The 14,617-nt window shown below is 44.8% G+C and overlaps 1 pseudogene; it reads left to right on the forward strand.

Moving 5' to 3' along the window:
- The first annotated feature begins 1,025 nt into the window (after positions 1 to 1,025).
- LOC123068045 (cationic peroxidase SPC4-like) lies at positions 1,026 to 14,078 on the forward strand (annotated as a pseudogene).
- Positions 14,079 to 14,617: the final 539 nt, after the last annotated feature.

Consider the following 14,617-nt stretch of genomic DNA (forward strand, 5'->3'; position numbering starts at 1 on the left):
CGCAAGGTGGGGACAAGCGGCTACTGTTCGCCGGTGTTGATGGTGACGAGCATGGTAGCAACCTTGCTGGATGCAGAGATGCAGCGGGGGTGCGGAATAGGCTTGCGGTGGCCGTGGTGGGATGTATGATATGCAGGAAGGGCGTGAGTGCGTGGAGCTGCGGCTGCGGCTGCGTGTGCGTGCGTGCAAAGAAACCGAGGAGGCAGAGCCGACTTGCCTTCCGTCGTGCTCGGGAAGCAAGGGCCGGCCATGTCAAGGAGCGGCACGGAGCTGCTGCTCCCTGGATGGAGCATACAGGGCAATGGGTCGTGATGCGTGTGTGCGCTCGGGCACGAGCAGGAGCTCGACTCGGGTATACGAGGTCCAGCGAGGCAAGGCAGGCAGGGAGCGTGCGTGTGGGCGTGCGTGCGTGGCACTTGAGGCAAGGCTACAGCGAGGCGGCGAGGTGAAGCGAAGCAGGGGACCGAGCGAGGCGAGTGGGAATAAGATTCGGACGGGGCACGACAGCGTTTCTCTGAAAGTTTCAGAGATTCGCCGGAGCAGTGAGGGCACGACGATGGCAAGGATCTAGTGGTGACTCCGCTGACCTAAACGCGTCAGGAAGAAGAAGGAGGGAAGCAGGTATACCTAGCTCACCCTAGGATAGGGCGACGACGACCGATAGGAACCAGCGGCGACGCGGACGAACTCTGAACCCGACGCGGTTCCTGTCCGAGGAAAAAGGAAGCAGGGGAGAACGTCAGGCGCGGGACTTGGCGACCCCTTAGGCGACGAAGAGGAAGCAGTGGGCGAAGAGCACGTCGACGAACTTGCCGGACACGGTGGGTGAGGAAGAAGACAAAGGGGTTCATGGCGGCGACATGGCTGGTCCTCCGATGACCACGGTGCGGGGGCTGGATCTCGATCTAGCGGCGCCCCTAGGGTTTCAAAGGGGAAAGCGAGAGGGAGTGAGTGGCTTGCAGCTGGCGCGGACGGGCTGCAGATAAGGGCGAGGACGAGGCTGTGCGCGCTCGTGTGACCCCGCCATGGCCATGTGCACGGCGCGGCTGGAGGTCGACGAAAAAGTGAGGGGCGGGTGCACTGTAGCAAGAGGCTGACAGATGGTGCCGGCCTGGCCACGTGGCTACGCCGCAGCGAGGGTCGAGTGGGTGCGCGGGTGAGAAAAAATAAGAAAGGGAGAGAGAGGCGCGGGCGACGAGTGGGTTGGCTGGGCTAGCTGGCGTGGGGTTAGCTGGGCCGAGGCCTCTGATGCTGCTGGGCTGCGCCTGCTGCTGCTGCTGCTTGCTTCTGTTTGAATTTCTTCAAACAAAAAACGAAATGAAAAGGCCAGGGGCATATCGGAGGAATTTGGGAAATATAAAAATATCCCCACGGTCCTGAAATTGTGATCCAATTTATAAAACTTTCCTGGACATTTTTAGAGGTAGAAAAATAAAACAAGTTTGAATAAAATTCAAACTTGAGCCATTTTTTTAACCCAACCAAAACAACTCCAAATGGGATAAAACCTGCCAGAGAGGGTGTAGGCATCATTTAGGATTTATAGGGACAGGATAAACATTTTTCCGAACAGGAAAAATGTCACAAGAAAAATAAATGGAATAAAGAAGAAAGGAGAAGTTTGGATGGGAAATAAACTTGGGTGAACTTGATGAATGTTTGCTGGAATGTGCATGGTAAAATAATGAGGTGGAGATAAGAAGAGAGGGGTTCACACGAGAACACACAACAAAACTTAAATATGCAAACCAAGGCATTATGATCATGATGCGGTGCAATAAAATGACAAGAGGCACATCAAAATCATGAAACATATAATAAAGCAAGAAAGACGACCATGGCAAGCAAACAAGGATGGCACAATGTAATATAATAAAAGATGAACATGATGCAAGAAGCAAAATATGGCAATGGCACTCATCAAGATCATGGCAACAAACAATTGAAACACACAACGACGCCGAAATAAATGGAAGGTAACCAGAGCATCGCTCTCGGGGTGTCACAGGTGCACCGGCGAAAATACTTGATAAATATGATGTGATTATTATGTCAATATAAAGCCAGGGGCATCGAGAGGCAGTGGAGAGGTGCATGTAGGGCCCATGCGGCCTTGTGCCATGGCCATGAGCTTGCGGCTCATGAGGCCCACGAGCACCGCCTTTTATCCCTTGGTGCTTCCTGGAACCTTATGGACTTGAGAATCTTCGATATATTTTTCCATATTTTGTTGGGTGTATGGAAAATTACTTTTCTAAAAAATGCAAACAACAACAAAAAAACATAATTAGGCGTTGGGCACTCAGGTTAGTCCAAAAAAATAGTGCCAAAACTATTTAGTAATGAAATAAAGACCAACACCACTTCAATAAGCTTAAACCCCAATTATGGGACCGATTTATCTGGTTTTAGAAATTTGAGGTGAAAATTATACCACATTCGACATTAGGGAATTAGTTGTCTACCTATATACATTTGAGGGTGAAACATAGACTTATTTCTATTCCATACAAATTTATGACAACCGGGTTGGCTACCGTATCCGCGTTTCCCTGTCACACTCTATGGCTAGGTGCACTCGGTATAGAAGTATTCTGGGATTTTCCATTTGATTTAATTTTGAAATGATCATAAAAATGTATATTATAAGATTATGTCATTTTCGTTCATGTTTGGACAAATTAAAACTGATGTATTTATTAAATATCATTATATGCTTTTTTGAAACTTCTGAATCATATTTAATTATTCCTGAACTCAAAAAGTATAACCGAGTGTATGGAATCTGAGTATGCCATTTTAATGCATGTTAACGAGTTGAGGCTACTTCAACACGATCAAAACTGATGAGCAGGTAATGGTGCCCACTGCTTTACATGTTGAGACTGTGGGTTTCCTGAAGACACTTGGGTCTCCGGCTCCTGACCCATGATGGCCGGATGACCAAAGGAAAATTGTATAATCTTTATACTAAGTTGACCAAAAGAATGATCAAGTCTGTAGCTCATCTTGTTCTGCCTAGAAAGGACGTGACGATCTAAATTATACAAATGAAAATGAAGCTCTCAGCTAACTGAAATTTGCAGGGCCGTGAGAGGTTTGCTGGCATTAACAAAACTTGTAATCATATCGATCAATTAATTACTAATTTTTTCTTACCATATATTTCACCACAGATTGAATTGCTACAATGAAGAAGCTTGCATAACAAAAGAGACAAAGCATAGCACTGATTATTTTTTAAGATGGAACGATTTGCTTGTTGCACACATAAGAAACCACAATATAAAAACCAAACGGGTTTGAAATTTCACATATAGATGTGAAATACTTACCTCACATTTAAGTCCATTATCATAGGATAAAACTTTGTTATAAGGTTCATGCAACTGTCCCTCACACTAGTACGCCCCGTGCAGTCGTGTTTTTGCATTTTTTTTTGTTGGTTGGGTTGTCCATGTGTTTGACGGCCGTAATTTTTCTGAAGCTATCTAATTGGGAGCGCGGAGAGGCATTGTTAAAAGAAAAAAAAATAGCAGGGAGAAGCAAGGCAAATTATATGTACACTCCATGAGGTATGGGGAGCTAGGGTGCTAACATGTAGTTTTTGTTCGGTCTTTCGGAACAAGGCTCTTCAATTTTTTTTCCTTTTTTGTTTATCTTTTTCTTTTGGCTTTTAAAGTTTTTCTGTTTTCATTTTTATCTTTTAAAATCCATGATTTTCAAAACTTAATAAGTCTATTTTTCTGTTCCTGGATGGCTCGGCCACGGCGCCGGGGGAGTAGCAGGCGCGGCCCAACCTCACGCTCCGCCGCTCCGCATTCAAGGCAATCAACGACATCCGCGACATGCTGGAGCGCGAGTGTCACGGTGCCGTCGTCTCTGTTAGAAGGGATAGAGCGGGATTGATGGAATATGATGGATGTATTATTGAGCCTCGAGGGTGAGTATATATTGAGTACAAGGCTTGAAGGGCAAGACGCCTCTCCTAGAGATAAGGTAGGAGCCGGATTACAAATCCTAGACTACCAAACATATATAACCCAAATATATCTCTAACATCCCCCGCAGTCGTAGCGGTAGTGTTGCGAACAACAGGAGCATGACGGACGATCAAATTGGAGAGAATAACAGCCGGCGGGCAAACACCCCCCCCCCCCCCTGCAGTCGTAGCGGGAGCGTCGTGGACGGTGTCGCGTCGCGGACGCGTTGACTACAGAGGAAGCCGACGAGTTGCTCAAGTGGATGATAGCCCTGTGTGCCGATGTCGAGGTAGCCGAGAGCGTAGGGTGGTGTAGCCGTGGTCGAGGTAGCCGTGCAAAGAACTTCGTGGTTGATGCTGAGTCGGGGTAGCCGGTGTCGAGGGAGTCACCGTGGAGCCGCGGGTGCAAGGAGGCACTGAGTTAGTCATGGGCGCAATGGTGTCGAAGTAGTGATGCGCCGGAAGGAGGATGGTGTTGATGAGGCATCGCACCGAGTGTGCCAATCCCGGGGATATGTCGTGGAAGAAGGCATGCATCGGTGTTGCCAGCACCGGGCATGCGTAGACGGGCGAAGATGAAGTTAACGAAGCGTCGCACCAGGCTTGCCAGGCCCGGGGACACGTCGTGGACGAAGGCATGCATCGGTGTTGCCAGCACCGGGCATGCGTAGATGAGGGACCTCCACGAGCTATACACCATGTCGAGGATTCAGAGGGCCAGCGGAGAAGAAGACTCGACGACGGTTGTGGTGCCAATCGGCATGGGGGCCGATGTCACCAACAGTGGTCGAAGTAGACGAAGTGGGCGGGGTAGATGACGGCGACGCTGGTGATGGGCTGGTGCTGGACGAAGACGAAGGGGGTGGATGGGCGGCGGAGGCGGCTACGGGGGTAGCGGCGGTGGCGGCCTGACGGCGGCGGCGGTGCTCGAAGTAGGCGAAGAACCTAACAGCATGACGAAGACCAACGTGGACGGTGGCGTTCCCGCGCCAAGGGAGGTGGCGCGGTGCATACAACAAGAAGTTAACGCGCGGGGATGGTGGAGCGGACCGCCGGCCGCGGTGCTACGGCCCGAAGGGACGACGCAGCGGCAGTAGGCGGGTCGAGACGACGACAGGAAGACCTCGGGGTAGCGGCGATGACCGCAGGCAGCGACGCTATGGCCCGAAGGGGCGGTGCAGCGGCGGAACGCGGGTCGGTGCAAACGCAAGGACGGCCTCGGGCGGCGGCGGAGACCGCGTATCATGGCACTACGGCCCGAAGGAGCGACGCGGCGGCGACGCGCGAGTCGATGCATCCGCGAGAAGAACCACAGGGCGGCGGCACTGCGGCCCGACAAGGAGACGCAATGGCAGCCCGATGCTCGATCGGTAAAGAGGTGCACATGCTCCATAACAATCTTCATGGAGATCCCGTGGAGGCGCGTGCACAACGATTGATCAGATCGACCGCGCGGCGTGGATGGAGTGAATCGCGTTCGCTCGGATGATCAGTCCAAACGCCCGCGAGGTTGTAGTAGCTGCTCGCCGTGCGTTGTCCTCAGATGTAACAGGAGCCGATGATTGGTCCAGCATGGACACGCGCTGTGCAGGATGACGCGCACGAGTCTGGGCCAGGAGACCAAGCACTAGCATGACCGGCCAACTGTTAGGAATAAAATTAATTAGGATTAATTGTAATTAAAACCGTCATTAGACGGTTGTGTGTGTCCACCGCCTTTCCTCTTCCGTGCGGACGCATATGCCCGTAGGGATACGTCTCTTTGTAATTACCGCCTTAATTGGCGACTGTTGAGAGGGTATATATACCCCAATCATCATCAATGAAATCCAGAGATTCATTCTCAATCAGTTTACTTTAACACGTTATCATGCACTTTGCTCTCCGATCGAGCGACTCGCATAGGGAAAGAGAAGAACGAGGATAAACAGGGTTGGGCACTTTCATTCTTCATGCTGTAGGCCAAAAAGTTCGTCCATTCACTTTCATTCTTCATGCTGTAGGCCAAAAAGAAGACAGAGGGTTGAGGAGAAAAATCGTCCTCACAGACGAAACACCAAGTTCGGTCAAGAACAGAAGAAGAGAAAAGGGGATCACATGAAAAATAACGAGGATCTCGGCCGCCCCTTCTCCAAGACGATGAAGCATTAATTTATACAAACACCAAACTCTCGATCTTAATTGCTACATCATCAGGTGACCATATTCCATTCTTTTTGCTCTTGCACACAAGACGCACTAACCTCCACGCCGAAGTTCTCAACGCCGGCCTGACGCTGCTTCCCCTGGCACGAGGGCACCCGGGGCTAGAGGCCCCCGGCCTTCCCGGCGGCGTCCTCCAGCGCTCGTCCGATCGACCACCTAAGGCGCTGCAACCGCACCCGAAGATCATCGGCGCTCGACGCGAGTGGGCGGCCAACGTACTCCGGTGCGGCACAGTTTCCAGCGCATGGCGGTGCCCTCAGGCGCTGTGCGACACGGCCTCGCTTCCCAAGCAGCGGCGGTGGCGCAACCACCGGCCGGCTCGCACTGAGCGGCGGCGGTTACCAGTGGCCAGGAAGCACACACGGGAGAAGAAATTGGGGATTTCTTATCTCTTTGGTGGATTTTCAATTCAGCCCTTAGATTCGAGCCTAATCTAGTATAAGTCCCTTAAAATATCTGTGTAAACCACAGTTTAACAGGTCTCTGCCGTTTAGCCCTCTGGCTTACTGCATTTTAGAACCGGGCCATTAGGCCAATGGACTTTGCTGTTTAGTACTCGAACTTACTCTTTTCAACAATTTAACCCTATGGTTATCGCAGTTTACAATCTAAGCCCTCGGCAATAGAAATATGTATGTGGTTGACCTCAGTTCATCCTAAATTTCATACAACTTAATTATACACCATTTTACAATGTGTAAAATTGTCTTGTGAAGCCCTCATGTCTTCATATATTTGTATGTATATAAATTTTTTTGGTCCATATGTATTACCTCTGTACTACTATTGCAAAATAATGGTTTGCTTAAATTCCAGACTATATTCCTTTGAATTTAAGATATTTATCATCGATGTCTTACCACAAATATTCCCTATGACATGCGTTTTGGGACAACAACTATAAGTTTGCAACAGAAACATATTTTTCTTGCAAATGCAGACTTAAATTCAAATAAGAATTATGAAGTGTCATGCTTAATATGACCGACTCAAATATTATTTGTGAATCACAATGTATTGGTGGCATCTACTGCACAATTTGCAGATTATCCATCACTATTGTGAGGTCTACGTCTTATCATTTTGATAAGATGACTACCTTCAACGTGCTCTTCCAAATTAATATTAGGTGTGACTATCTCAAGATATCATAAGGTAATACTGGCATCTACTACGAAATTTGCAGATTATCCACTATTACTGTAAGGTCTACATCATGACACTCTGACAGATGATTACCTTCAAAGTGATTTCATATATTTAGTATAACATAAGGTAATAGAATTACTGAACATCTACTGACAAAAGTCACACTTTGTTTTCTATTACTGCGAGATCTACACCATATTGGTGATTATCTTCAAAGTGTTACTCTATATAAATTGAGGTCTACACATATGGTTATAAAGCATCAGCTGTTCTAAAATTGGCTCCTCTGAAGCATTTGTTGTTGTTCACTAGAGTGATTTACTCTCATAGTAAATATTGTTCTTGCACACTTGCTATATGCCGAAATGGTATTTTTGGGGGTGCTAATATCAACTATTTAAGCCCCATTTTGCTTGAATATGTCATAGGAAATTACGCAAATATTTGCATACCATGGTGATTACTTTCTATTACATTGGTAAAATACATGGCAATGGAGCCTATGTCACTATTTATAATTATAGTGCCGTTCATCCATCAAGATGGATCCCATAATTTATGGCAACGATTGAGTGTCTCAACACTTTTGCAATGTCCACATCACATTGTGGTAATGTATTCATAGTGACTAATCAATGTTAAACATGCAACGTCTATATTTATGGTGGTGACTCTAAAGTTGCAACGCTCATATGCATTTTATGTGTCACCAACTTCACTTAGTTCTCAAACTAAGTACATAATGGATGAATTTTTATTCACCCTGGATATTCCCCTTAAGATAAACATAATGCCATGAGCACATCACGAATGGTCACCCATTCGTTTTCAAGACCTCAAGTCTACCGCAGCTCACAATTCTGTCACTTAATCAACTTTCAAGTTGAGATCCCGTGATCAAATATTTTCATATGCAGATCCGGTTGAAAATTCCTTATACAATTTACCTCCTCTTAAGATGGTACTACCATTTTTATGATGAAGAAACATGGAATTTCTTAAAATCATCCGATTCACCCAGCGGGTGCTATACCATTATTTGAAATTCTTGCTAATACCGATAATACTATGCAAGTTAGTGGTCACAAAATAGTACCATGAGGAATTCAAAGTAAAGTGGAGGCTAATAGACAACCAAAGATAGAATTATCTCTTAATAGGAATCGGTCATTTTCAAATGATCAAAAGACAACTCTCAAGTTCGTCAAATGTGTGGTTATATAAATATTGTATCTATCATTACCAAACCCTCAAACATATGGTCAAACCACACCACAAATTTATTAAAAGGCCAATAAGTTCAATGGGATAAATTTGAAAATTTGCAAATAACAACTAGATTCAGGCAAATGATTGTTCTCAGAATCTTCATCAGAAGGAGGACCAAAATCTAGTGCAGAAAATGGAGGACGAACACATTTGCACTCAGTAATATGGGAGACCTCAGGTAATCTCATAATTATCCCAACATATTATTAGCCTATACTTCTACTACTACATGTAGTAAAATGTCCAATATCATATCCCTTGGATACAATATTCGATAAATTGGAATGTATGTTTCAATTCATACTCATTATTGTTGCGCACACAATGATTTTCTAAGTATTAATAAATTAAATATTAGGCTTGATAGCCTTGTCCATCCTGGTTTGGGGATGATTAGAAAATTATTGACAATTCTGTTTGATCACAACTTAACAAGTTGCAAAATATTCCCCATATCATCAGATTATATGTGCACCACATGTGCCATAGAGCAAATCTGTTTTAAGGAACTCTCACCTTAAAATTCTAAATGAGCCACTTATTCTCTCTTGAGCACATTCAAAAGATAAATGTGGAATGTTGAACCATTATCTGGGGTAATTTACATACTTCATGGTACTCATATACACATTCATACAATGTTTTATGTGTGTCTCTTATCACACACAATCATGATCTTACCTAATAAATTGGTTAACTTATCAAAGTAGGAGCAAATTCTCCTGAACAAATGATAAACCCATTCAAATGGACAAGTCGTTGAACTCATTTCATGAGCCTTTTTATGATTGCATTCGGTACCCTATGTACATACCCGGAATGGTTTAACTTAACTTCTTATCAAAGATAGTCAAATGAATTACATGACCACTTTTAAAGAATTGTAAATTTACCAGCCTCTTGTTGGACACATACGACCCTACACACCGTAAGTATGATCTAATCATACCAACTGCATATCATACTACTTTCCCCTTGTAGTAACTACGTGCAAATCAACAAAGTATTTCCATCTGCAATAATTCGGTTACGTACCGATATCACCACTCCAGCGTACATCAATGGGCCCTCACAGAAAATCAGGGATCTATGTGAGGAATAACAATTTATCCGTCAATCAAAATTATTCATAGCCCGTATGCTGATTGCATCAGCAATAAGGATATTTTCCGGCATTAGGGGGAGATAAGTACCACAAAGAATGCCGAGAAATAAATTACAAATGTTATTGACATTCAATCCTTATATCCACGTACTCAGAGAATCTGAACTAGAAGTTTAGAGATGTTTGCAACACATTGCAAATCTGCCACATACATTTACTGATGACAATGTGTTATTAAATTCTCTATTCCTATAGTAAAACTGTTAGAAAGAGTGGAGGTACCTGATAAACCACTCTTCTCCCCAAATGAGAGCAAGAGAGGGAGAAAATCTGGCAGGACGAGATATAACTTCTCACATGCTTCCGCGGAAACAGAGGAAATCAAATCCTCAACCAGTAAATGTAATTCAACATCAAGTTGAAAGACACCTCACTGGATGCTCATCATCCAAAGCCCGGCATAAATGTGCACAAATGTTTTGGTGCTAGGACATCGAAACACCTTGACTCCATTTGTTGTAGGAAATCACAAGGAGTTAAAAAGGAATAAATATATTATCCACAAGCTTTAGTGATTCAGTCAGAATCATATAAACTAAAGACTACATTTGTCGACATATATTTCTTCTCAATATTTCTAAAACCTTTTGGGCCCTGAACCAAAATCCATGGTAGAGTGCCTCTGCATTCATATTGGTTCACATAAAAGGAAGCAAGTAATGAAGAATAGCACTCGCTCTACAAACAAGTGGTATTTACCGCAGTAATACCTACTTCTCATAAGCATCTTCCATATGGAATACTAAAAACTTCTCATTCATAGACAAAGTCAATGAGGTGGTGAGAAAGCGAGGCTTGTAGCAAAAGGGTTCACGCAGAAACCCGGCATCGATTACGATGTAACATACCCGCTTGGTATGAGTGGAATTTTGTTTCGATACTAAATATCTTTGGCAAGAAAAAAAATAAAAATAATATCCATGCAGTTGATGGATGCAGTGACTACATACTCATATGAATCACTCATTTCAGATATCTATATTGAAGTCCCTGAAGGGCTTATAATTCTGAATCCAAAAACAAATCGCAACATGTTTTGTGTAAATCTTCAGAAGTCACTCCATGACTTGAAATAATCGGAAATCATATGGTACTACCGACTTAAATGAGTTACTTCTTTAAAGGGACTACTCAAATAATGATGATTACCTATGTGGTTAACAAAGGAATCCCAAATTTGAATTCCTTATACCACTTAGTGTATATAGATGACCTTGTCATGAATGTCTATACAAGACCTAAACATACAGAAAATCATCTTAAGACGGAAAATTTGGTTTCAACCAAATTTAGCTTAAGTTTACGAGCTGAGCATTCTCTCAAGAATACATATTATCTACATATATCCAAAACATATATGAGAAGCTCAATGTGGATATATCATATCAACAAAAGGTATATGGTCGATATAAGAAATAATAGCTTATACCTAAAGATCACAATAAATCTTCAACAATTCCATCAGGAAAAACAAGGTATGACCATGATATCATATAATGATGTTGGCTACTTATTTGATCCAAATAATGCCATATCAATGACTGAATTTACTGGAAAAGCCTTCTTATGGAAGTCATCTAAATAGACTTTAATGGCTACTTCCATTTATCATTCTGACACAATTGCTTTATATAACAGCATTGCAATATATGCATGGTTCAGCAGAATGATTAACCACACTCAAAGTCATGAGGTTGAGATTCATCAGAATCACATAACTTGATTTATCGAGATGTTATCACTTGTGTTACTCAATACCTAGAGGTTATATGAACAGCAATATCATAAAGCATTGCTCAAAAATTATTTATACTCGCGAATTATAAAAATTGAGGAAACAATTTGCAAACAAAATACTGTGAAAATCCAACAGATTTTCACAACTTCATGATCATGTCAATGGAATTGGTATGACACATCCTCCAGATTTGCAAAGTTTAGGGGGAGTAATCTCCCAAACTATAACATGTTAACAATCATCAGATTGCATATATTGTACTCTTTTTCCCTTGATGAGTTTTTCCTAATGGTTTCTCATAAAAGCTTTTTAACGAGACAAAATAACACAAGTGTCCATATATGCTATTTATTTTCTCCTTATGTTTTTCCCACTCGGTTTTAAAGGAGTTATCAATGGCATATCATATAGCACTCATTTCCCTTATGAGTTTTCTCTAATAGTTTCTCATAATGGTTTTTAATGAGGCAATATCTTCTCAAAGATGATATGTCATACTTTCTATTTTCCCTACCGGGGTTTTCTAAAGGAAGTACTCAAGACATATTAATTATTCTCTAAACTCATTGATGAGTTTTCTTTTTCAAAGGTTTTTCTCATATGAGTTATCAAGACACAATAATCATTATATGTTGCATCATTTTCTCCTTATTATTTTTCCCACTGGGTTTAAAGGAGTTTTAGCAACATATCTACACTATTCTCCTCATATTTTTCCCACAAGGTTTTTGAAGGAGACTTTAAAGACTATACGATGGATTTCTCAAGATGGATAATGTATATACAAGGAGCCTACAAAGATGATGCAAGGAGCAGGCATTGTACAAGGGGGAGTGTTAGGAATAAAATTAATTAGGATTAATTGTAATTAGAACCGTCATTAGACGGTTGTGTGTGTCCACTGCCTTTCCTCTTCCGTGCGGACGCATGTGCCCGTACGGACACGTCTCTTTGTAATTACCGCCTTAATTGGCGACTGTTGAGAGGGTATATATACCCCAATCATCATCAATGAAATCCAGAGATTTATTCTCAATCAGTTTACTTCAACACCAACAACACGGATGCATGCCTCTTTGTGGGACGTGGGAAGACCCACGCAGCACTCACGTGAGGGCCTAGGCCGCTGTATCCGACGCGTGCTTGGGGCCACACGGCGTAGATCAGCAGCCAGCACTCGGGTCGAGTGTGATGCAGCCGAGCTTGTCGAAGACGGGGTTGACAGAGGATTCCAGATCGATGAAGGCGACGGCCATCGACGGAGAATTACGTGCGGAGACGGCGGAGCTGGCCGCGTCGGCCGCACAGTTGATGAAGTGGTCGATGTAGTCGACGCCAGTGTTGGAGTAGAGGCGCGTGAGGGTCGACGGCGGCGGCGGACAACGCAAACTGATCAAGTATAGATCGGAAAACCGAAAAAATAGACACCGATCAAAGCTGCCGGTGAGAGAGAGAAAAACCCGGATCAAAGGATCGGGAAAAAGACTTTCTAGGGCAGCTGGTCAACATGACCGGCGGATGAACCCTAGGTACGGGCTGCACGGCCCCTGGCGGCGGTCATGGAGGCCGACCGCCCCGGGGGTGACGCGCGGGTGCGAAAGCTGCGGCGGCTAGAGTTTAGAAGCGATTAGGCTGATACCATGTTAGAAGGGATAGAGATGGATTGGCGGAATATGATGGATGTATTATTGAGCCTCGAGGGCAAGTATATATTGGACCCAAGGCTTAAAGGGCAAGACGCCTCTCCTAGAAATACAAATCGTAGACTACATAACATATGTAACCCAAATATATCTCTAACCGTCTCCTGCTCCGACATCCTGGCGCTCGCTGCCCGCGACTCGGTGGTCGCCAGCGGCGAGCCCGAGTACCACGTGCCCCTCGGCCGCTGTGACCGCGCGCACGGTTCGCCACTCAGCATGACGTGGACTCCGGCCTCCCCCGCCTTTCTTGAAGGTGACGTCCCTGCTCGAGGTGTTCCACAACCACGGCCTCGACGCCAAGGACCTCATCGCGCTCTCCGGCAGCCACACAATCGGGCTCAGCCACTGCAGCTCCTTCAAGGACCGGCTCTACCCGTGACTGGACCCCACCATGAACCCTTCCCTCGTCTCCAGCCTGAAGCGGGCGTGCCCGGCCGTGGGCGCTGGACGTGGGCACGCCCAAAGTGTTCGACAACAAGTACTTCCTCAACATGTTGGACCGGAAGGGGCTCTTCGTGTCCGACCAGGATCTCTTCACCAACTCCATGACCCGGCCCATCGGTGAGCGCTTCGCGCGCAGCCAGCGCGACTTCTTCAACCAGTTCAGCGTGTCCATGGTCAAGATGGGCCAGATCAACGTTCTCACCGGCGGCCAGGGCCAGATCCGCCGCAACTGCGCCGTCCGCAACCCCAGAACCGTCGATGGCCTCGAGCGATCGTCCATCATGCAGACCGTCGTCGACGCCGCCGCGGAGAGCCTCGGCTTCTAGAGTCTAGCTTCTGGAGTAGTAGCTGTTAACCATGCATGTCAAAATAAAGACTGAGCAGGGCAAGCCATGGTCGACGAGGCTGTGTACTAGCTGTACCTTGTCTTTACCCCAAACGTGTGTTACAACTACAGCTCATGTACGGTGACCAGTTAGTTTGATCGATCGATGCTTACGTTTCTTTGTTTCTAAAATACTAGAGTGTGGTTTTTCTACACCCACCTTTGATGCACTCATGGTGCACCCACGTAAGAAAACAGTGGAATCGATAAAAATCACATGTCTTAGCCAAACTACACATATGCTTTAGTCGAACTACACAGAAAACCGCAATAAAAGCTTAATAAAGCTGGAGAAAGAAGAAAGAAGGAGGGCCATTGGATTTTTTAATCTTTTGGCCAAAAAAATCGACTTACCTAAAATAAATTTTCAATACTGATGTAATTTTTGAAATATTCTCTGTATGTTGGTTCAGCTCCTGGTCTTTGATGCAGAAGTTAGAGGTGGCTCAAACTTCACTACGTCATGTACTGTACGACCGGGTCTTTCCTCTTATCAAGCGAGACCAACAACCAAAGATGCCACATAGCAGCACCAAACTAAAAGCATTCTAGTCTTCTTCTTAACCGGTTTTCTTCT

This window comes from Triticum aestivum, chromosome 3B (genome assembly GCF_018294505.1).
Source record: "Triticum aestivum cultivar Chinese Spring chromosome 3B, IWGSC CS RefSeq v2.1, whole genome shotgun sequence".
NCBI classification, from domain to species: Eukaryota; Viridiplantae; Streptophyta; class Magnoliopsida; order Poales; family Poaceae; genus Triticum; species Triticum aestivum.